This window comes from Bos grunniens, chromosome 4 (genome assembly GCF_055505025.1).
Source record: "Bos grunniens cultivar Pamir isolate PY7600 chromosome 4, Bosgru_T2T1.0, whole genome shotgun sequence".
Taxonomy (NCBI): Eukaryota; Metazoa; Chordata; class Mammalia; order Artiodactyla; family Bovidae; genus Bos; species Bos grunniens.
This window is the reverse complement of record NC_141168.1, coordinates 51,575,824-51,600,610: the sequence shown is the minus strand read 5'-3', so window position 1 is coordinate 51,600,610 and position 24,787 is coordinate 51,575,824. Positions and strand designations below refer to the sequence as shown.

The window sequence follows — 24,787 nt, the reverse complement described above, 5'->3', positions numbered from 1 at the left end:
ATTCAGTTTTTCCACATGGCTTGAGCTTTTTATAGCATAGTGAGGATTCCAAGAGGAAACATGTCTAGCACACAAGAGCAGAAACTGCAGGCCTCTCAAGGCTCAGCCTTGGCAATTACACAGTGTCATTTCTACTGCTTTCTATTGGATGAAGAAAGTCACAGGGCCAGCCCAGAATCAAGGTGAAAGGATATAGATCCATCTCTTGATGAAATGAGTGGCAAAGAATATGCAGCCATCTTTAATTCATTGTATTTTCTCCTATAGAGATCAATTTACTTGCTGAGGACAGAGTATGCCACAAAATGTATCTCTGATATTGTGCAGTTGTTTCACAAATGTACAAGTCTATTGCATTTCTTGGGCTTCCCTTGGGGCTCATCTGCCTGCAATGTAGGAGACTTGGGTTTGATCCCTGGGTTGGGAAGATCCCCTGGAGAAGGGAAAGGCTACCCACTCCAGTATTCTGGTATGGAGAATTCCATGGACTGTATAGTACATGGGGTCACAAAGAGTCAGACACGACTGAGTGACTTTCACTCACTTTGTAATTGTAATTGTTGGATTTCTTAGAAAATCAACACAAAGGCCAGCATGACTATCCCACACCCTTTTAAAGCACTTTTACTATAATGGAGAGTAATCAGGCTCAGACACTATGCTTCTGTTTGCTCTTCTAGCTCACTGATATTGATGACCACTGTGAAATAAAAGCATGCTTGCATTTCATTTTTTTCGTTTATATTTTGTCATTTTTGCATTGAATAATACTTCTATATCCTTTACAAACTCTAATCAAAAAAGAGCTCTAATCAAAGCAGGCTTATTTAGGTTTTCTGGAGAACAAAGGTATATACAAAAGAACAATTCACCAATTGTTCTGATCTGATGTTGAGATTAAGTTAACCCTTAGCCATAACATTTTGTCCAAGGCAATTTTTTTCCTAAATATTTCCAGGTTTGGTCTAACATTTTGTATAAGTTCATTTGTTCATTAATCCATCCATCCATCATTCATACATTACCTTTTGGATATTTCCACTTGGATAACCTCCTGTGGCACTGTTAACACAGAGATGAATGAGGCAGAAGCCCTGCTTAAAGTGACCCCACAACTTGAGGAACTGAAATGTACACAACATTGTAACACACCAATGATGGCATAAAGCAAAGGGTAATTGCTTTTGCCTGGGTGAGTCAGGGAAGACTTGTGGAATATGTGGGGGGAATGGCAAATGCAAGGTGAAGGGCAGCAGAGGAGCTGGGAAAGTGGGGGCTGGAGCAGTTTGGGAACAGCATTGAATGCTGTTTTGGTCATCTTGGTATAGGTGATGGTGAGAAGGCAAAAGGTTTTTGGTAAGTAATTGCTTTTGGCAGTGTTGTGTAGGAACTGGAGGAGGGTGTTTCAGGAAACAACCTATAGAAGAAACACACAAAGGTAGGAATGGGAGGCACATTTGGAAAATTCGCAGAGGAGCCAGGATTGCTAGAGAAGTGGAGGTGGCCTGGGAAAGCTAGTGGCCACTCATGAAGCCTTTTCAGGTAAGTGCCCAGGCACCTGGCCTTTGGTCCCCAGTCCTCTGTGATCTGTCTGGACACCTCCACCTGTGCTGTTTCTCCATGGTGTCATAGCATGGTTGGACTTCCTTCCCAGCTATCAGTCCTTCTTGGCTCTTCATGCTGCCTGCACTGTGGGGCTCCCCAAGTGTGCCTTGTATGAGAGGGTCCCCCTGCTGTGTTTCCCCATAGTACCTCTACCTCCTAGTATGCCCCTGGTCCCTTGTCTTATTGGGGTGGGGGTGAGGTCACAGACCTCCTGACTGCTTTAACTCTCAGTTTCTAAGAAAAAAAATACCCAAACGACCCAGAGTTAAGATCTCAAAGCCCTTTATAATCTGTAAAGTTGTGTGCAAATAGTATTATTGCCATCATTATGAGTTCCAGAATTCTACAAATCCTTGGTGGTCAAGAGCCTGTGTGTTTTTCATTTCCTCTAAGGCACTTGGCATGGTCCTTTGGTGGTATGTATGTCCTCAATAAGTAATGGTGTGTAATGAATAGTAATAACATATAGTTTATTTTAAACCCATGTTTACCCTTTCCAAGCATTGGGTAATTTTTCTTCCAAACATTGGGGTCTGTGGATGGTTTTAAAAGGTGCACTAAAGTTCAAGAGTTCTTTATTGATCCTTTCTTTTCGATCTTGGAATTTTAATAAAACAACCACTGGCCGTTAAAGCCCACATATCATGAGAGTGTAGCAACAAAATTGAAAATGAGAAATTATTGGGACAAGGAGATACCACTGCACATGCTAACGTTAGGATGGCCATAATTAAAAAGACAGGTAAAAACAAGCATTGACAAGGATGGGGGAGAATTAGAAACTTCATACATTGCTGATGGAAATGTAAAGTGGTGCTTTGGAAAAGTTCCCCAAATATTTAAATAGGGTTATTATATGACCCAGAAATTTCTCTCCTAGATACCTATCCAAGAGAATTGGAAACATATATTCACACTAAAATTGATATACAAATGTTCTCTAAAGTATTAATGATATTGAGAGTGAAAGTATCAGTTGCTCAGCCATGTCTGACTCTTTGCGACCCCATGGACTACAGCACGCCAGGCCTCCCTGTCCATCACCAACTCCCAGAGCTTACTCAAACTCAAGTCCATTGAGTTGGTGATGCCATCCAACCAGCTCATCCTCTGTCGTCCCCTTCTCCTCCCACCTTCAATCTTTTCCAGCATCAGGGTTTTTTCCAATGAGTCAGTTATTCGCATCAGGTGGCCAAAGTATTGGAATTTCAGCTTCAGCATCAGTCCTTCCAATGAATATTATTCAGGACTGATTTCCTTTAGGATGGACTGGTTGGATCTCCTTGAAGTCCAAGGGACTCTCAAGAGTCTTCTCCAACACCACAGTTCAAAAACATCAATTCTTCAGCACTCAGCTTTCTTTATAGTCCAACTCTCACATCCATACATGACTACTGGAAAAACCATAGCTTTGACTAGATGGACCTTTGTTGGCAAAGTAACGTCTCTACTTTTTAATATGCTCTCTAGGTTGGTCATAGCTTTTCTTCCAAGGAGCAAGCGTCTTTTAATTTCATGGCTGCAGTCACCACCTGCAGTGATTTTGGAGCCCCCCAAAATAAACTCTCTCACTGTTTTCATTGTATCCCCATCTATTTGCCATGAAGTGATGGGACCAGATGTCATGATCTTAGAATAGTAGCCAAAAAGTGGAAACAACCCAAATGTCCACCAACTGATGCATGGATAAGTAAATGTGGTATATACCTACAATGAAATATTATTCTGCCACAAAAAGGAAAGAAGTACTGATACATGCTACAACATGGATGAACCTTGAAAGAATTATGCTACATTAAAGAAGCCAGTCACAGTAGACTACGTATTATATGATTTTGTTTATATGAGATGTTCAGTTATAAAAGGCAACCTCACAGAGACATAAGGTAGAATAGTGGTTACCTAGGACTGTGTGTCATGTGGGGAGGGAAACAGGACAGTAATCGCGCTAAGGGGTATGGGTTTTATTGGGAGGTGATGAAAATGTTCTAAAATTTATTGGTGGTTGTGTAACTTCGTAAATATATTTAAAAACATGGAATTTTACATTTTAAGTGGGTGAATTTATGGCATGTAAATTATATCTCAATCAAGCTCTTTCTAAAAAGTAATTAGTGTGAAGAGAGATTTATAAGCATTTCAACCCTTGTTGGGGTTCATCTGTCTTCTAATTCTGCCCATCCCTCCATGATGAGCTCCTCAACTCTGAGAGTGAAGCTGTCACTCCTGCTACAGATCTCTCTCCGTCCTGGCAAGGGGAAGCAACTGTGGTTACATCCAACTTTCAGCCCCTCTTTTTTCCCAGGTCCTCTGTGGGCCATCTCCTACTTCTGTAGCATGAGCTCTGGTCCCTTAGGCTCTATAAATCACACTCTCCATTCTGCCCTTGCACTTTAAAGTGATCTGAGATACTTTGTATAAAGGATGAGGCGGCCCATAAAAATAACTAGTAGTGTACCAATTTTCCTCATCTGGTGGTTTGGGGAAAATGTATTTGTAAAATTATAGCAAATGTGAGAAGCCACAGAAAATTGCCTCTCATCCAAATGGAGAAGCTAGACTTTTTATTTTGTTTTATTGATCAGTGAGGTAGGCGCAATGATATTTCCCTTTGTAGGTTGCCTGCAGGAGCAACATCCACTTATCCTGCTGCAGCTGCCAGGCCGACTACACGAGCCGGCCATTCTGTGTGCACCTAAGGCCCCCATGAGGCTCCTGGATTCCTGAGCTGGCAGCTCCGTCTCCCCAGAGTGCAAATGCAACTTGAAGTATACGACTTACAAAGGGAGCATTTTGTTACAGATGAGTTGGAAGAGTCTGTTTGACAGTTGAAGTCAGACCGTTTTGATTTTTACATAAAAATAGTTAAACATTCCCTTGACAGGTTTATTCTAATTTGGTAAAGGCAATAATTTTATGGGATGGTAATTGTTTCCTTGCGGTCCTGATTCCTGCTGTTTCTCTTGCATTTTCTTCTAATTGGCAGATTGATGGGCTCCCAAGAATTTCCTCAAAAGCCATTTGCAGAAGACAGACAAATCAGAGGGCCTTGCCTTCTCTCTTGAAAGATGACTTCTAATAGTCTAGGTGAGAGGGCTATTTTTACGCACAATTTACAAATGATTACTGGCATATTCGTGGAGTTTTTACTAATTTAGATTTAATCTGTATGAAAGAAATAAATGTGTTTAGTTTAAAAATTGACTGCTACAAAACTTTTAAAGAAAAACAGCAACCCTTTCCCCACCCAACTGTTGCCCCTAATTTCTTCATCCATGAGATTCCAGGAAATTCCTTCCATTTCTTTACCTGTACCTCCTGTTATTTACCTTCATATTTCTAAATAACAATATTATACTGCTATTTCTTTATTTTTCAGTTACAGCTGTTACCCATTAACTTCCTGCTGTGAAAGATCAGAATTCAGCTTTCTCATATTCCCCCAACTTACCATCCTGGAAATTGCTTTTTCTTTTCTTCTCTGTTGGATCCTCTAATTTTTGTTTATTTGTTGTGACTGACACAAGGAAGCATACCTTACATTAGTTAAGGGCTTCCCAGGAGGCGCTAGTGGTAAAGAACTTGCCTGCAGTGCAAGAGACTTAAGAGTTGCAGGTTTGATCCCTGGGTTGGGAAGATCCCCTGGAGGAGGGCATGGCAACCAACTCCAGTATTCTTGCCTGGAAAGTCCCATGAACAGAGGAGACTGGCAGGCTACAATCCATAGGGTCTCAAAAAGTCAGACACGACTGAAGCAAGTTAGCACGCACAATGTCGTTAATCTCATGTCTTGTTCTTTCTTAACTACCTTGTTTTGGTGGAATGTATCCTCTAGGAACTTTTTGAAACGTGACACATGGGGAATTCCTGGCAGGCCAGTGGTTAGGTCTCGGTGCTTTCACTACCATGGCCTGGGTTCAACCCTTGGTGAGGGAACTAATGTCCTGCAAGTCATGGGGCATTGCCGATAAAACAAAGAAAGAAGGAAAAGTGACACATGGGAGATACATTTTGAGATCTTGTCTTTTTCCACCATCTAATTTGATTGAAAGCTCAGTTGGGTTTGAGATTCTAGCTTGAAAATTATTTTCTCTTAGGACCTCAAAGGCATTATTCCATTATCTTCTAACTTCTGGTATTGCTACTAAAGAGTCTGATACCATCCTAGTTCTGCATGTGATCTCTCTCTCTCTCTGTCTCTCAGAACTTTTATTCTTTATCCCCAGAACTCTGCAATATCACTGATATCTATCAATATTATTGTTGTGAGTCATTTGTATTCATTGTGTTGGGCCTTTGTGGAGCCTATTCAATCTGAAAACATCCTACAGAAAAGTTGCTTTATATAATTTCTTTGATAATTCCCTGGTCTGTTTTATCTGTTCTATCTTTCAGAAATTAGATTTCCTAAATTGGTTCTCCAACTTTCTTTTCTCCCTATTTGTACTATTTTTCTGGAAGAGTTAGTCAATTGTCTTTTAATTCTGTTAGAAGATTAAAAATAGATTAAAAATCTTTATTATCATGTGTTTAATTTCCAAGAGCTTCCTGTTGTACACTGGATCTTGCTCTTTTCCAGCATCTTGCTATTTTCCTTTCTCTCTGAAGATATCAATCATTGTTCCCTGAAGTTTGCCCTCCTCCCTGCATCACCTCTGTATCCTTTACCATACATGCATTGTGGGACAGACAACTAAGTGTACAGCTCTGTGCGACTTGAGCCAAATTAACACGAAGAACTCACTATTGAAATTTTCTTCTTTTTGTCCATGGGAATACTGCAGCATCCTGAGTCTCTTCCTCATACATTTGACCCCTTCTCTCTCCCTTCAGTGTGCCTCCTCTTCTCTCTTTCTTTAACCAAGGCACCATCATTTAATGGATCTTCTATTCTTCTATTTCTAAGTTTAAAAAGGAAAAAACCCTGACTGAGACTTTCCTTATTCTCACAGGTTCAACTAGTACTTCCACGTGAATCCATAGTGCTTCAATATTTATTTTCAAACTGTCTCATACACAAGACCCGGCTCTATATACCTTCTACCTAGCAGACATTTTTCCTTGAAGATTCTGACACAGTTCAAATGCAACATTTGCACCAGACTAAGAATTGATGCTTTTGAACTGTGGTGTTGGAGAAGACTCTTGAGAGTCCCTTGGACTGCAAGGAGATCCAACGAGTCCATTCTGAAGAAGATCAGCCCTAGGATTTCTTTGGAAGGAATAATACTAAAGCTGAAACACCAGTACTTTGGCCACCTCATGCAAAGAGTTGACTCGTTGGAAAAGACTCTGATGCTGGGAGGGATTGGGGGCAGGAGGAAAAGGGGACGACAGAGGATGAGATGGCTGGATGGCATCACTGACTCGATGGACGTGAGTCTGAGTGAACTCTGGGAGTTGGTGATGGACAGGGAGGCCTGGCGTGCTGTGATTCATGGGGTCACAAAGAGTCGGACATGACTGAGTGACTGAACTGAACTGAACTGAACATCAAACCAGTTTTCCACAAAATTAACATCAGCTCCCAGTAGCTTCTCAGACTTGAAACTTGAGAACCAGTCAGTCTTGCCTTTAATCTCAATAGCTGGCAACACTCAGCTGATGCTTACTCAGAACTCCTCATATTCACACAGCCCTCTCTGTTCATTATAATCCTTTTATCACAGCACATATTTGAGAATGTTCTACATACTAGAGAGGTCAGCGCTATGACAGGTATAAGTCATGATCTCTGCTCAAGGTGCTACAGCCTGTGATCTAGACATGAGTGAGACTCAAGTTAGGGGGGGTGTCTATGCATCTTCTAGATTGCTACCATTGCAAGTGGGGCTCTCCAGGAAGCAGACCTGTTCTTTTTGGCCTCCTCCAAATTTTGTACTGTAAGCCTGAGTGCCTTTTATAATGAATGAAAAATACTTAAAAATACAGTGTGAAGGTGTTGTGATAAAACCATGTAAACACAGAAGAAAACTCAGAGCAGTAAATGAGGAAGAGTTTCTTGAAAGAGACATCTGAGCATGGAAGGTGAGTTGGAACTATAGGATGAAGGGAGAGGGGCTCACAGCGCCGGTGCTTGAGGGACAGTTCAAGCAGAAAGGATGAAATATAGCCCCTGCTCCTGGGTGTGAAGAAGCATGTGGTATGAACTGTAAGTTCAGAAAGACTGCAAGCTAGGGAGATTCGAATGGTGAGAGATGAGGCTGAAAGGTCAAGAAGCAGGCAGTTCATGAAGAGCTGGAGGGACAGAAATGTGGACTTCATCTGGGAGCCCCCGATAGATGCTCCCATATCACCTAATGCAGGCGGAAAGGACCCATGGCCAAACAAGGTGTTGATTAATGGATGCTGTTTTGTGAAACTCATTTAGAAGCAAAAGCTGATTTAGAATGAAAGGCTTCATGTTTGGCATAGAGTTTTCCAGCCACTGCCAGGTGACCTGACTCAGGCAGGGAAACCAGTCTGCTGAATGTGGAGAGAAGACAATTTATTCATGAACACGTGCATGTGCGCACATACACACACTCTCAGAAGGGAAGAGCAAGTCCACATTCAATTTGCAAACTCTCCAAGTGACTGCCAAGCTTCACAGGTAGCCCTTACATATCACTCTGAACTCTCCACAGGTCATATCAGTGTTAACTGTTAGCAGCCTGAGAATCCACTACACACACACGTTCGGACCTTTCCAATCTAAAGCTGCAGGGATGCATTTTGCTGAGCACTTACCTGCCCTTTGCAGAGCTCAGCACCTCTGTGTATTGTGAGCCAGCTGGGCTGAGCTGCCTGGAGAAGCCTGGAGATCTGCTTTTTTCCAGGGCACCTTGGATAGCACCCACGCTCTTTCCTCTCCTGGCTCCATCCTCTGTGTATGTGGGGAGAACTAGCGGGCCCTGTGGGCACCGCTTTGGCTCCTGCTCCAGCCCCACCTCTCCCACCCCACCAGCACTGCCTGGTGGACTCTTGCTCCTCTTGCTCAGACGGTTACAATATGCTTCTCACTGCAGTCCTGCTCCCCTCCACCTGTTCTCCACCGGACCACCTGGACGATCTCAGAGGCAGAGAGATGAGGGAGTCACCTGCTCAAAACTTGAATGACTCTGATTATTTCTGGCAGGGTCCAAACTCCCCCCTGCCCTTTTTTTCTGAGCATTTCACATACTCGAGGCCCTCCAGTGGGGTCTGGCCTCAGCCTCCCTCTATGGACCCATCTCCACCTGCTCCCTATATCTGCAGCTCCATGGGAGCACTTGCCATCAGAGGTACGGATACTGCAGGCTCATCCCTCACAGCCCTGCTTATTCTGTAATATTTTCCCCTTCTTCTCTGACAGGGTGCAGTGGGAAGAATGGACTTTGGAGTCAGACCAACCTGGGTTTTATTCCTATAATAGAATTACTGAGTATATAATCTGGTGTGGGTATTTAATCTCTCTACAGTTCCTCATGTGTAATTCAAGAATCTTACTCTCTCCCTCTGCATGCTGTTGTGAGGATCAAGTCAGGTAATATTTGTGCAACAGGATGTGGGAGGGGGCTTATCCTGTTGCCTGAGCTTCTAATGAATCTCTGGAGTGACTGTGAGGTGATAAGTAACCCCACATGAAAGAGCAGAACAAGACACACCACACGGGATTTACAAAGGGGTTTCCAAGACCCAGCAATCATGATCCCAAAAGACTGTGTGAGAAAAGGCTGGAGATGAAGTGAATTTCATGAGGTTTACATATTAAATTTGCCCAGTAGCCTCATCTCACTTGAGTGAAAGATAAGAGTGTGAGTCTTTCCAACAAAATTTGTTGTTGTTCAGTTGCTCAGTCACGTTCAACTCTTTGCAGTACTGTGGACTGCAGCACGCCAGGCTCCCCTGTTTCTTCACAATCTCCTGGAGTTTGTTCAAACTCATGTCCATTGCATCAGTGATGCCATCCAACCATCTCATCCTCTGTCATCTCCTTCTTCTCCTGCCTTCAATCTTTCCCAGCATCAGGGTCTTTTCCAATGAGTTGACTTGTCACATTAGGTGACCAAAGCAGTGGAGCTTCAGCTTCAGCATCAGTCCTTCCAATGGATGGTCAGGGTTGATTTCCTTAGGATTGACTGGTTTAATCTCCTGGCTGTCCAAGGGATTCTCAACATTTTTCTCCAATACCACAATTCGATATCCTCCTCAAAAAAATCCCCTTGGGACTTTCCTGGTGATCCAGTGGTTAAGAATCTGCCTGCCAATACAGGGGACATGGGTTCAATCCCTGCTCTAGGAAGATTCCAGATGCCCCAGAGCAACTAAGCCCATGAGCCACAACTACTGAGCTCATACACCACAATGACTGAAGCCCACGCACCTAAAGCCCATGCCCTGCACTGCAATGAAAAGCCTGCATGGTGAAACTAGAGAAAGCCTGCACACAGCAACAGAAGACCCAGGGCAGCCAATAAATAAGTAAATAAATCCCCTTCCCCCATCTCTTACTTAGTGCCCAGTCTAAACTTTAGCCTCAACATCCCTTTACAGAAACAAAGATGTTAGTTAAGAAATCATGACACCACCATGCATGAGCTGTCCAAGAGAGAAAGGCAGAGAGAGGCAGCCAGTTACTACCAGAGGAACTGAGTGGTGGCCAATGTGACTGCAGCAGCCAAAGTGTCTTGTTTCTCAAAAGCTCTGTTCAGAATTTATTGCCCGTCTTCTTCTAGTCAAGGAAGGTTGGTTGTAAGGTTGCCAGCTTGCTTAAATAAAGAGAGAGTGATATTCGACAAGTGTGGGGGCAGCTCTTGAAGTCTAGCACAGCTGGTCTTCATGGGGACTGTAGACCGGAACTGGGAGGCCATGAGGGATCCAGGCAGATTTAAACCTGACCTGAGTCTGAAATTTTGTTTTAGTCTGGTCTGGATTTTTTCATAACTGAAGTTGAGACTGGTTAAATCATCGCAAGTGAGCTGGAAAGACAGGTATCTGATATTGTCAAAGTTCTGACAGACTGTGTTTGAAAGAGATAAATAAAAATGTTTCTAGATTGAAGCCTAGTTCACTGGGCCCATTCAGTAAATAAGTATACCCTGTATGTAAAAACATCTAGCACAGTGTTTGGCATCTAAGAAGTGCTAATAATTACTAGCTATATAAATAATCAGTTCAGTTCAGTTGCTCAGTAGTGTCTGACTCTTTGTGACCTCATGGACTGCAGCACACCAGGCCTCCCTGTCCATCATCAACTCCCGGAGTCTACTCAAACTCATGTCCATTGAGTTGGTGATGTCATCCAACCACCTCATCCTCTGTGATCCCCTTCTCCTGCCTTCAATCTTTCCCAGCATCAGGGTCTTTTCCAATGAGTCAATTCTTCCCATCAGGTGGCCAAAGTATTGGAGTTTCAGCTTCAGCATCAGTCCTCTCAATGAATATTCAGGACTGATTTCCTTTAGGATGGGCTGGTTGGATCTCCTTGCAGACCAAGAGATTCTCAAGAATGTTCTCCAACATCACATTTCAAAAGCATCAATTCTTCAGCGTTCAGCTTTCTTTATAATCCAACTCTCACATCCATACATGACTACTGCAAAAACCATAGCTTTGACTAGACAGACCTGGTATTAATAATAGTTACTATCATTATAGTATTATCACCCAGGGTATAGCACAGAGTATTATTAAGCTATTCACAAGCATATCTCTTCCTCCAGAAGAGCAACACTCCATTTGTTCCACAAGTAGTAGATAGGGTAAATGCAACTTGGGTGAAAATGATTCTCTGCACCCAGCAATGAAGAGCCAGCCATAATGCACACAGAAAATAGTGGGACCCGGAGAGCTTGATGCCCAACATCAGAGTGTGTGTTCATTGGCAATGACCAACTACTGCACAGAGATGCTGAAATTCTGGATTCTTCTCAGAAATAACTTCTGACAAGAAGCATGGGAAACAAGATATAAGGAGAGAGGCAGAAGGGAAGAGCAAGAATGTTTCTAGGTGGCCAACTATGTGCCAGGGACTGTGCTGGGCCCTTTACATTTGTTATCTCATTGAACGAGATGAAATAATGGATAAACGCATGTGGTGGCTTGCACTACCCCCATAGAACATGGATACATTTTTTAAAATGTGAAATGCTGGCCCGGAGAGCTCTGAGCCTTTTTTCTTCCATTATAATTTTTGTGTAAACATGAAACGACACGAGTTTAAAGATGGAGCCTCCTGGGATACAAGCATAAGAGTTCCTAATATAATCAAAATCCTCTTATTTATTTTCTTGCCTAAGTGGCTTCTCCCAGGAGGACAGCAGTTGCATTTCCTTCATTCTGTGCAGTGTTGGTTGCAAATTAATGTTCTCTGCCATCAAAACAGTTCTATGCACCTCTCTGCCAAATGTAGTTATCTCATTCAGTAATGGGTACAGCCTGGAGACAGTGGAATTTAAGTCCCAGATCTTAGAAATTCTGGGCAATTAGCCACTCACTTGCACGAAAGAGTGAGGAAGGGCAAAAAGGCAGTAAAACAAAACCTTGTGTGACAGCTGTTGTTCCGAATAATATGTCCTTTATGCTTCTAGACTGTTCTCTCAATTGATAGGCTAGAATAAGTGAATTAAGGTAATAAGAGGAAAGTGAAGGCAAAGAATGGAAAGGTGATGAGTAATTAGCAAGTTCTCAGCAATGGTTCAAAATGGTGGGTATGAAAAGTAAAAGCTGAAGAATGCCTTTACTTTCAAACAGAGATCAGAAGATACACGCCTAAGAAAAAGCTGTAGGAATGTCACTTTAGAGAGAATTTTAGAATCAACACATATGAAGCACATTAAATGAAGGATATACTACAAGATTAAAATTATATCTATACACAAACCTGTAGAACTAAGTTATACCAATATAACAATCTGTTGAATTAAATGCATAAGGTTTTTGTTTTTTTTTTTCCCTATCTGATGTTTATCAGCCAGGGTATATTTTTCATTTTAGAAATTTCTTGTGTGAAAAACTACTGCTTCTAGAATAAGCATTTCTTGGCATGGATCTTAGCATAGTTTTATCTGGCAAGAATTTACTTCCAGAAATTTGGCTGGAGACAGGAAGTGAATTTAGTCATAAGTACATCTACATGGATGGTTCAGTAAAAACTCCATGTGCTCTCTTAAAAGAATATTACTTTATCTTTCATTACTCATGCTGAACAACTCTAAAACATAACTGCCTTGCTTATCTAGTTTCAGGTTTATATGGAAAAGTGGGCATAATAAGTCCACTTAACTCAAAACTTGTGGATTGTGGGGTTAGAGGTCTCTGGTTAGTGTCCCAGATTTTCCCCAGCTGGTTCTACGAGTAACACTTCCTCACCAGACAGGGTTAGTTGCCTACCAGGTATTCACTCTCTCCCTGCCCCTCATTTCAGAAACACCATTTTGCCCACAGCAGCAATATATCTAGCTCCTAACATTCACTGCCCAGAAATCCTTGCAGCCGAGGCTGAGACTTCATTTTCTAACTAGGTGAGCTCCTCAGCTGCTTCATTGTTCTAGGTTTTATTCACAGAATATTACGTTAAAAAGGAAATAGTTAACCATACTTCTGTGAAAGGAACCAGGCTAACCCCATACCTTCTTGTCCACTTCCCTGAAAAAGAGTCATTCTAGAATTAAGCTGTATTTGATGTATGACATCAGGTCGTCTTGATATTTTAGGGCAAGATATCTAGCAGAAGAATGAATCAGGGCTTAAATTGGAAAATATTCAATTAAAAAAATTTTTTTTAAGTTTTACAAGATTTCAAATAATGTTCACTGTTGACTATCTTGGAAAAATTGAAGAGCCCAGAATTGAAGAATCATAGGTACTTTTTCATTTTCTTTATACTTCTTGATGTTTTCCAGATATTTCACAATAAAGATCTACCACTCTGTAACCAGCAAAAAAAGATATTTTGGAGTATAATAAAAGGGTTTAGAGGAAAAAGGAAAGGCCTGATAAATATAATTTCCTTAGAGAATAGCATTACATAAAATAGTATTAATAAAAATAGATATCAGCATTGACATTTTCATCAAATATGCTTTTGAATGTCAGTTGAAGTTTGCTTCTATCAAGTGTGTGTTCCAAGTAAGTGAAATGTTTAACATCCGAGGATTTAATAACATACTCTGTAAAATTCCCAGTGATCTAATAACTTTTCTCCTTATGGACAGACAAGAAAACCCCATTATCTTCAATGCAGGAGTCTGCTTACATAAATAGCCTAAATCATGGGGCTGGAAGCAAGAACTGAGCAAGTCCAAATGACTCCCGGCTAACACTAGTATGACATTTGGTAAGGGAACATGTCCCAAGAGAAATGTAAACTATTTGAAAACATCCTGTTGCTAAAACTTGGACATAAAAAGAATGACAAATGGACTAGACTCAGAATCTTGATTCTAAGCACGCATGAGTTTGGCTCCTGTAAATACAATTTTGGCCCATACTATTTTTCATGTTCCCTCTTATGGATATCTTCCCTACCAAATGAAGACAGATCTATCGGCATTTACTACTCATGCAAGAGCAAGTTGAGAGCAACCAGCACCCTCACTTTTGGCCCTGGGGTTGAGCAGAGTGAGTCACAGAATCCTCATTCCTTGTGGAGTCTTCCATCCAGCTTCCCTCCAAGGCTGAGACCTGGGGACTGATTGCAACCATCTGCTTAAGAGCTATTACTCTGAGCAAAAAAAAATGAAAAGCTACAAATTGTTAAACAGAAGGAATACTAGAAAAACAGGGCGAAATGACCAGATCTTACACCGTGCTGGGAATTCATTTTCCCTGAATAACTTCCAATGCATCCAGCTGACATCTCAGAAGGTGTGGGACAAGGGAGCTACGGGTTGAGGCTCACACTGGAGTTGGACCATCAACGTACGGGTCCAGCAGCTCAGAGACAGTGTGTGAATGTTAGTGCTGCATTTTCTCCACTTACAGTCCAACTCCACCTGGGAGAATTTGTGGGAAGGCTTTTTCTTGTCTGGGAGTTTCTTTACTGTCAGATTTATTCTTTCAAGATATTTTTAAGGCAAAGGAAGTGTAATAGGAAACCTGCAGCATATTAAGAGCTAGCTACTCTTTTGGAAAAAGTGGAATGATTAAGTGAACACTTTGAAGCAGGCAATGTGTGATCAATATGTGGAGAGAGAGGATCAAGACAAGGCAATCTTAACTAGAAAGGGACAAGAGAAGAGGATTTCAGTGTTAGCACCATTTAAAAGCCAAGTGTTCCTCTGATAATGAACTGTAGCTACAAACCACAAGGGATAACTGCCTATTGCTTTATTAAAAAGTAAAAAGACAAGGATTTCTAGACAAGAAAAATATTAGAGTTCATGTCTTAAATGTTCTTGTACTGGAAAATAGGAAAACTTATACAGTTCCTTCTCACTTTCCTGCTTTTTTACAACCTGATTTCCTGCTTTTTTATAAGAAGTAAAGAAATTTGTGGAGGAAAATTGTCTGGGACTCAATGCCATTCCCACTTAAAAGACAGGCAGGTGTCTTAACACACCTCAAAGTTTCCTTCTCATCAAAGGAGGTAAGAGAGTAGATGCTTTGAGGGTAGGGCTAGTTATCTGAATTATTTTTATGTTCCCTTCTCCCCAAACACTGCATTGACTACTGAGAAGGCGCTCAATAAATGCTAGGTGAATTGAGTTGAACTGAATTGAATTGTAATAACTTGGATTTTTGTTGATCTTGTTCTTTAAGTAATATTTTCTGTTGGCTGCTGTTTAGATTTGAGTCTTGGTGTGAATTGTACACAAGGCTTAGGAAACAGGAAAGAAAGATGGAGAACAAGGACTAAAGAGTTTGGGATGAAGAGGGTGAAATATGGTCTCAATGTACACCCATCTGTTAAATGAGGAAGATGGACGAGGATGACTTCTAAGTTCTTTCCAGCTTTAACACTTTATGAGCTTTGCTATATCTCCCATCTCACTGATATTTTTGCTTTTAGCACCTCACAATTCAACCCCTGCATTTACTGCTCTGAAATATTGCATTTTCGATTAATTCCATCACTATTAATCTAAAATATTGAAACGTCCAACAAAGAGGGGCTTTAAATACAGTATTTATTAAATAAAATATGAGACATTCCTATAACAAAATACTACTGACAGTGTAGCTGGTAACATATTGATATTGTCACTAGATGACCATTTATTAATGTGGAAAGTTTTGTTCATAAGTAAAAAAAAAAGGTCAAAAACTATGTTATCATAATAAATGAAACACTGGAATATCTGGGAAAAATGACTTATTTTTCTTTTGGGGTCAATATATTTTCTTATATTTTTACAATGAACTTAGATCACTTATGCTATAAAACAGGAAAGAAATAAAATACTGTATCTCAACCCAAGCTAAAAAAGATTGCTTGGGCTATTCTTAAACTTTCTTTGGAAAATGATCCTTGCCTTCCATTTATCCATTGAGTGGATAAGTCCTTCTTACCAATTTCACAGTGAGGCTGCAGATTTCCACTTGACCCAGAATTTGTCCTTTAGTTTGCATCAGCTCTATCTTTGCTCAGGCTCTTCCCAAACACTGCCTCTCCCCAGTTCTTCTGGCCTAGATCCAGTCAGGATCCTAGATTCGTCTAGGTTCCTTCTTGTGTCATGAAGCTAAAAAAAGGCTAAGTGCTCTATTCCTAGACGGTTTTGTGGGTGTGGTTCTGGATTTGACTTAGGCTCTGCAGTGAGATGCTCTTGCATGAAGATTAGAAGACAGGAAGAGGTAGATGCTACCTTCCTGCAGTGGTGCTGATTAACACACACATTGACGCTGGCTGCAGCAGCCCAGCTCTATAGGTCATGCATGTTGGGTGGCTCTGGGGTGGCCAGATTGGTGGCAGTACAGTTCCTGGCAGAGTTTCCTGACCTCTGCATCACAACTCTATATGAAAGTCGCTCAGTGGTGTCTGACTCTTTGCGACCCCAAGGACTATACAGTCCATGGAGTTTTCCAGGCCAGAGTACTGGAGTGGGTAGCCTTTGCCTTCTCCAGGGGATCTTCCCAACCCAGGGATTGAACCCAGGTCTCCTGCATTACAGGCAGATTCTTTACCAGCTGAGCCACAAGGGAAGCCCTAAATATGCTGACATGCTTCGCCATGTGGGATCTTAGTTCCCTGACCAGGGCTGGAACACTTGCCCCTCTGCATTGGAAGCACAGTCTTAACCATGGGACTACTACTGTAGTGTGAACTCAAAGCTAAATGTCTGGCCTGAAGACCCCCTGACTTATTCCGCTGGCCCTTCCAGTGAAACTATAGGCACCTAATTCCCTCTATTTTATCTCCTTCTTCTCGACATGCCTGAAGTGGTTTAACTTTCTGCATTGAACCCAGGGAGACACATTATCCAGGCAGAGTCTACTGACCATGCAAAGCCTGATTTAGGTCCTTTCTTCACCATGAAGACCTCACTGAAGAGTGTGTGGATCTAACTAATAATGACCTCACGTGGGGGATTCCACTAGACTAGAACTGACAAAACAGACTGCTGAGGGTCCCCCTTGGAGGGTTTTAATTTGTTTTCTATCTGGGGTTTCATGTTAAGATTTCCTGGAACAAAGTGTTCCTTATCAAAAAGAGTTCTAGAACCCACTAGACAACCTTAAGGCAAGAATATTCTTGCATAGAATATGCTATTTCTTGTAAAATATCTGTGATGTTGCAGCCAAAAGGAATAGAAATAAGAATGGGATTCATTCTAGGCCTTCCTTGGGGTATGGGACTTGCACATTTCACTGCAAGAGACATAAAATCCCACCCTTCCCACTTCAGTTAAGTCTGCTCCCCGCCCCCATCTTCAGTGAGACAGGAAACAGCTGTTTACCATCCTCTCTTTAGCATCCTGAGTCTGTGCAAGCTCTTTCAAATTTTTGTGCATATTCAAAATGAAATTTGAAGGTTTCTGCCAAAGAATTGATGATTTATATCATTTTGTGCAGAGGGCTGGGGCTGCAGGAAAAATGGCTTCTAGTGAGAGCCTTACTGTGCTCTCTCCCATCATGGTAAGGCTCAATGATAAGAGGTCAAAATAGAAATGCCTTTTTTCACCCATAAAGTTGAGGAGTTCATCTGACATACATACAAAACTAATAGTTGTAGATTTAGTACACTTCTCTGTAAATCTGAACTTGAAGACCCACAAAAAATATTTTTGTTTGGACTACAGATTCTACAGAAGTAGGGATGACCACTCATTCCCCGAAGATGTTATAAAGAAAGAACAGTATGATGTTTATGATTCATATTAACACACCTTTCATCAACAGAATTCTATTTACTTTTTAGATGCCACATAGGGATGATGTCGCGTATTTCTGCTTATCACTCTTTGGGGTGAAGCACAGCAACTGTTTGATGATATAAGACCTGATGATGATCATAGTGTTGGGAAGCACTGGAGAATCTAATCTCCAAAAGAAATTCTAAGAAGTGTAAAAGTAACTCTGGGCAGTATTATTTTTATGGGCCTGGGAGAATTGTTTCCAGTACCATGGGCTCTTTAAATATGTGAGAGAGGCTTCCTTTGTCTCCATCCCTTTTAACTTGCTGGAGCTTTTGTCTGGTATCTACTCAGTGGAAGACTGTTTCCTTCCAAAGAAGAATCTCATGTGAGTTTGTGTTTTTTAATTTTTTAATTGAAGTTGAGTTTACTTACAATATTGTACTAGTTTCAGGTGTATAACACAGTGATCCATTTATATACATATATATAACTTCTCTTGTATTTTTCTTTGGCTGTGCTGTGGCTTATAGGATCTTAGTTCCTTGATCAGGGATTGAACCCAAGGACACTGCAGTGAAAGCACCAAAGCCTAACCACTGGACCACCAGGGAACATATATATATATGTATATATTCTTCTTCAGATTCTTTTCCCTTATAGGCTATTACAAAATATTTCTTTTGCTCTACAGTAGGTTCTGTGCATTTGCATTTAGACCTGGGATTTAGGAGGCAGACACACACCAAATAACTGAGTCAATGGGTGCCAAGAGAATTAGAAGAATGTAGCATTATTATTATTATTTTAATTAAGTATAATTGCCTTATTAATCCTTATTTGCATAATACTCCGTAAAGCACTTAGCTAATACATAGCTATATTTGCAGTTTTATTCACCCAGAATATTTCTCTTCACCATTTATATAGCACCTATTGGTTTATGATGCTAATATAGTAGATTCATGTTTCTGTTAAGGCTTAAATGAAAGAAGTTGAAAGCCAAGTCCATTATATTACCTTCTTTATATAGAACCTTTCATCATGAAGGATTCCAAATTGCTTTACAAAGTACAGTGAAACCCTTTTACAATGAATTCCTAAGGGGCAGCTACAGTGGTGTTAGCTGCCGCATTTCATTGTATGAGCACTGCATTCAGCATTATGGGGCTGATGGGGAAGGGGTAGATTTTACAATCCTATACCCCTTGGGAACTCAGGTTGTGTTATTTGCCAAGGTGTCTATAGTCCAGAGCAAAGGAAAAATTAAACTCTGCTATTGGCCTATTATTAGATGAATTTTTAGTCTTACAGTATAAAGAAAGTATGCACAAGGAAAATAGTGCAAAGGAAAAAAGCACCTTAATATAACAAGTGAGAAATATGTCAAATGCAGAGAACCTGCTAGTAACACCAATTATTTGGTAACTATCACATTTTTTCAAGAACACAATTTTCCTTCTTTTAAAGTGTTCAAGTATAACATTCAGAGAAGTAAACAAACTGCAAAGTGACAACTCCATAGATTTTCATGAAGTTGGGCCACCTGTGTAACCAGTTACCTGTTGAAGAATAAATAGAATGTTACCAAGACCCCAGAGGTCCCCATATGCATCCTCTGAGTTATACCCAATATCCTAAAAGGAACTACTCTCCTGACTTATTACATAGTAGGGTAGTTTTGCCAGTTTTTGAACTTTTTGCATATAGAATTACACAGCATGTACACTTTTATAATGCCCCCTTTTTGCTCATTTTTATGTCTGTGAGTTTATTTACATAACTGTATATAGCAATAGTTCATTCACTTTGATTGCTGTCTGGTAGTCCATTGTATGAATGTACTGTAAGGGAGGACAAATATTTTTTCTCTACCCTTTTAAGTTCTTAACTGGGACCCTGTAACAAAAGACAGGTTAACAAGAGAAAAGCATAAAATTTTATTTAATATGTTTTACATGACTCAAGAGCCTTCATAAGGAAATGGAGACATGAGGAAATGGGTAAATATGAGTGTTTTTATGCTAGGTTTGATGAAGGGTGGAGAGCAGTGGGAAGATATGATAAGACACAGGGTGTAGAGTAAGTACAGTAAACTGGGGGGAGCCTTAGCAAGGCCTGTTCATTCAGCTTCCTCTCTGTGTCCCTTCATCCTTGGAGATAAGGATGCTCCTTTCCTCTGGATATTGGGAGACCATCTCTCACATGACAGCATGAGGGGTTTTATAACCTGCTTCAAGGGAAGATCAGAAAGTCCTTCCTACACATGCCATTTCTCAAATTCCTTCAACTTTAAATATTCAATATGCCAAGATGCCATATTTTAGGGCAGTGTGTCCTGAACCGCATCTGAGTACTATAATTTATTTCATAAATGATTCATATGCAGAATATATAAAGAACTCAAATCAACAAGGAAAAGGCAAACATCCCAATAGGAATGAGGACAAAAATTTGAGTAATCACTTTGACAGGAGTGAAAAGGTGATCAATCTCATTGATTATCAGGGGAATGCAAACTAAAACCAGAAGATATCACTATACTTCTATCAGAGGGTTAAACAGAAAAAGAATGACAACACTGCATGTTGGAGGTGTGGTGATACTGGTTGGCATGTAATATGGCACAACTACTTTGGAAAATTGTTTGACAGTTTCCTAAAAAGTTAAACACACACCTACTTCACTCCTAATCCTTCTCTAGATATTTATCGAAGGGAAATGAAAATATATATTCATATAAATACATGTTAAAAATGTTCATACAACTTTACCCATAGTAGCTTCTATCTGGAAATGGTCCCAATGGCCACCGATAGTGTATTAGATAAATAATTTTTCTTCTTTTTAATAACTCAGAAGTGGCTTTTTTAGAAAGCAGAAGGAAGGCAATAAAAAGGACCAGAGCAGAAATTAGTGAAATAGAGAACATAAAATAATAGATAAAAACAATGAAACCCAAAGTTGATCCTTCAAGAAGATCAACAAAAACTGGAAAAACTATTAGCTAAACTGAACAAGAAAAGAGAGAAAATTCAAATTGTTAAAAATCAGAAATGAAAGAGGGGTATTATTACCGACCTTACAGAAATAAAAAGCATTATAAAGGAATACTATGAACAACTGTATGCCAATGATTTAGATAACTTGAAGGAAGTGTTAGTCACTCAGTCATGTCCGACTCTTTGAGATCCCATGGACTGTAGCCAACCAGGCTCTTCTGTCTATGGAATTCTCCAGCCTTGAATACTGGAGTGGGTTGCCATTAAATTCCTGTAAAGAAATGAACTGTCAAATTTACACAAGAAGGAAACAGAAAACTTGACTAAGCCTATAAGTAAACAGATTGAATTAGTAATCAAAAACCTCTCACAAAGAAAAGCCTAGGCCCAGATTTCATCACTGACTAATTCTATTGAACATATAAAGAGTAACCAAATCGAATTCTTCACAAACTTTTCCAAAAATTAAGAAAGAAGGGAAGACTTTCAACTCACTTTATAAAGCACTATAATTTTGATACCAAAATCAGACAAAAAAATATCATATGGAAAGAAAACTACAGAGCAATATCTTTCCTGAATATTGACCCCAAAGTTTTCAACAAAATACTGCTGCTGCTGCTGTTGCTAAGTCGCTTCAGTTGTGTCTGATTCTGTGCGACCCCATAAACGGCAGCCCACGAGGCTCCCCCATCCCTGGGATTCTCCAGGCAAGAACACTGGAGTGGGTTGCCATTTCCGTCTCCAATGTATGAAAGTGAAAAGTGAAAGTGAAGTCGCTGAGTCTTGTCCGACTCTTAGCGATCCCATGGACTGAAGCCCACCAGGCTCCTCCATCCATGGGATTTTCCAGGCAAGAGTACTGGAGTGGGGTGCCATTGCCTTCTCTGCAACAAAATACTAGCAATATATAAAAAAGATCACACACTATTCTCAAGTGGCATTTATTCCAGGAATTCAACACTAACATCTGAAAATCAATTAGTGTAATACACCACATCAATAGAATATGGACAAAAACCACATACACATAGTCATCTTGATAGACACAGAAAAAGCTTGTGACAAAATTTAATTCACCATTTTTGATAAAAATATTCAACAAGCAGGAATAAAAGAAAATTTCTTCAATCTGATAAAAGACATCTATGAAAAAGCTAAAGCGAATATCATCAGTTCATTTCAGTTCTGTCGCTCAGTCATTTCCGAATATTTGCGACCCCATAGACTGCAGCAGGCTGCATGATTTTCCCCCAAAATCAAAAAGAAAACACAGATGTCTATCCTTATATTCAACATTATACTAGAAGGTCTGGCCAGGGAAATTAAGCAAGAAAATGAAATAAAAGTTATACAGATTGAAGACAAAGAAATAAAATTATTTACAGATGACATGATCTTGTTTTAGAAAATCCTTAAAATCCACTAAAACAAACTATTAGAACTAATAAATGAGTTCAACAAGGTTGCAAAATACAAGATCAACATACAAAACTCTCCTGTATTGCTGTATGATAGCAATGAACCAACAAAAAGTATCAAGGAAATAGCTACATTTGTTATAGCACCAAGAAAAAATAAAATACTTAGGAATAAATTTAACAAAAATTTATTGTTTAGCAGATTCAACAAAATTTTGCATGCAAAACTCCTGCTCTGAAACCTATAAAATGTTGCTGAAAGAAATTAAAGACCTAAATAAATGGCATAGCATCACATGTTCATGGATCAGAAGATGTAGTATTGTTAAGATGGCAATATTCCACAGATTGATCTATGGTTTTAGCTTTAGCACAATCCTTTTCAAAATTCCAGCTAATTTCTCTGCAGAAGTTGACAAACTGATCCTAAAATTCATAAGAGAATACAAGGGAACCAGAACAGCCAAAACAATCTGGAAAATGGACAACAAAGTTGGAGAACTCACGTGTCCCAGTTTCAAAACTTACTACGAAACTGTTGTATCCAAGACATTGTGAATTAGCATAAGGGTAGATGTATAAATAAATTAGTAAAATTGATAAACAAACAAAATAACATAAATAAACATTTATGTCAATTGATTTTTGACAAAGGTGTCAAAGCAATTCAACAAGGAGAAGAATAGTGTCTTTAATAAATTATATGTGGACAGTTAGATATCCACAGGCCAAAAAATGAAGTTAGACTCCTGCCTCACATCATATACAAAAATTAACTCAAAATGGATCAAACCTAAATGTGATTGCTGAAACTATAAAACTGTTAGAAGCAAACATGGGGCTAAATCTTTGTGACCTTGTATTATGCAATTAAAAAAAAAACATATATTACACTAAAGTACAAGCAACAAAATAAAATAGGTAAATTGGGCATCATCAAAATGAAAAACCTCTGTGCTTCAAAAGACATCATTAAGGGGCTTCCTTGGTGGCTGAGTGGTAAAGAATCCACTGGCCAATGCAGGAGACATGGGTTTGATCTCTGTTCCAGGAAGAACCCACATGCCGCAGGACAACTAGGCCTGTGCGCCGCAACTACTGAGCCCACGTGCCACAACTACTGAAACCCAAACGCTCTAGAGGCTGCTCTGTGACAAGAGAAGCCACTGCAGTGAGTAGCACACGCGCCACAACTAGAGAGAAGCCCCCATTTGCCACAACTAGAGAAAAGTCTGCACAGCAACAAAGACCCAGCACGGCCAAATAAATAAAATTATATTTTTAAAAATGACATCATTAAGTGAAAAGACAATTCACTGATTGGGAGAAAAAATTGGCACATCATATATTGATAAAAAGACTTCTACCTAAAATTTATAAAGAACTACTACAATCCCATTAAAAAAGGTAACCCAATTGAAAAATAAAGGATTTGAATAAACATTTCTCCTAAGAAGATGTATTAATACAAATGGCCAACAAGCACATGAAAAAATGATCAAAATCATTAACCATTCATGAAATGAAAAACAAAACCACAATAAGATGTCACCTTACATCTAGTAGGATGACTAGAGTAAAAAAGACAGATAATAGTCCATGTTAACAAGGAAATGGAGAATTTAGAACCCTCATACACTGCTGGTGTGAATGTAAAATGGTGCACCCACTTTGGAAAAAATTATGGTGCTTCATCAAGCGTTAAAGAGAGTTACCATATGGTCTAAGCAATTCCACTCCTAGACAGAAATGAAACCCTGTGTCCATTCTCAGATTGTAAATGAATGTTCATAGCAGCATTATTCATAATAGCCAAGAAGTAGAAATAACTCAGATGTCCCTCAACTGATGAATGGATACATAAAATGTGATATATCCATACAATGGAATATTGTTAAGCAATAAAAGGAAAAGAAGTACTGATGCATTCTATAACATGTATGAACCTTAAAACCATGTGCTACATGAAAGAAGCCCATTACAAAGGCCACATGTTATATGATTTCATTTACATGAAAGGTCCAGTCTAGGCAAATCTATATATATAGAAAATAGGGGTGTAGAATGCAGATGGATTGAGAAAGTGCCACATAAGAGGTACACAGTTTCTTTCTGGGGTAATAAAAACGTTCTAAAGTTGAGTGCAGTGATGAATGCACAACTTTGAATATACTAAAGCAACGGAATTGTACTATAGGTGAGTTGTAAAGTACATGAGTTATATCTCAATAAAACTGTTTTAAAATAGCTTTGTTTCCAAATTACAAAATCAATCACACATTTTTTTGTGGGAAACTTATAAAAGGATAAAAGAAAAATCAAACATAATCCCACAGATAACAAGAGTTAACAGTGGGGTGAATATCAGGGACACCCTTTTGCTCTTTTGAACAAAGGAGTAAATTCCCTAAAAGCACAAATTATCAAGAGCTTTATTGGCTTTACCAGTTTTGATAATTTGTGCTTTTAGGGAACTTACTCTCTTCTCTTGGATGGTATGGCAGAC

At 39.8% G+C, this 24,787-nt stretch overlaps 1 long non-coding RNA gene across 1 annotated transcript in view; it reads left to right on the top strand.

The window, feature by feature from the left end:
- The first annotated feature begins 4,411 nt into the window (after positions 1-4,411).
- The window catches only part of LOC147374134 (uncharacterized), a 109,296-nt gene continuing 88,920 nt past the window's right edge, over positions 4,412-24,787 (top strand). Inside the window, exons 1-2 of the long non-coding RNA XR_015162474.1 lie at positions 4,412-4,692; positions 6,558-24,787. The exon at positions 6,558-24,787 is cut by the window's right edge and continues 88,920 nt beyond it. This is a non-coding gene — a long non-coding RNA (uncharacterized LOC147374134). The remainder of the gene's footprint in view (positions 4,693-6,557) is intronic.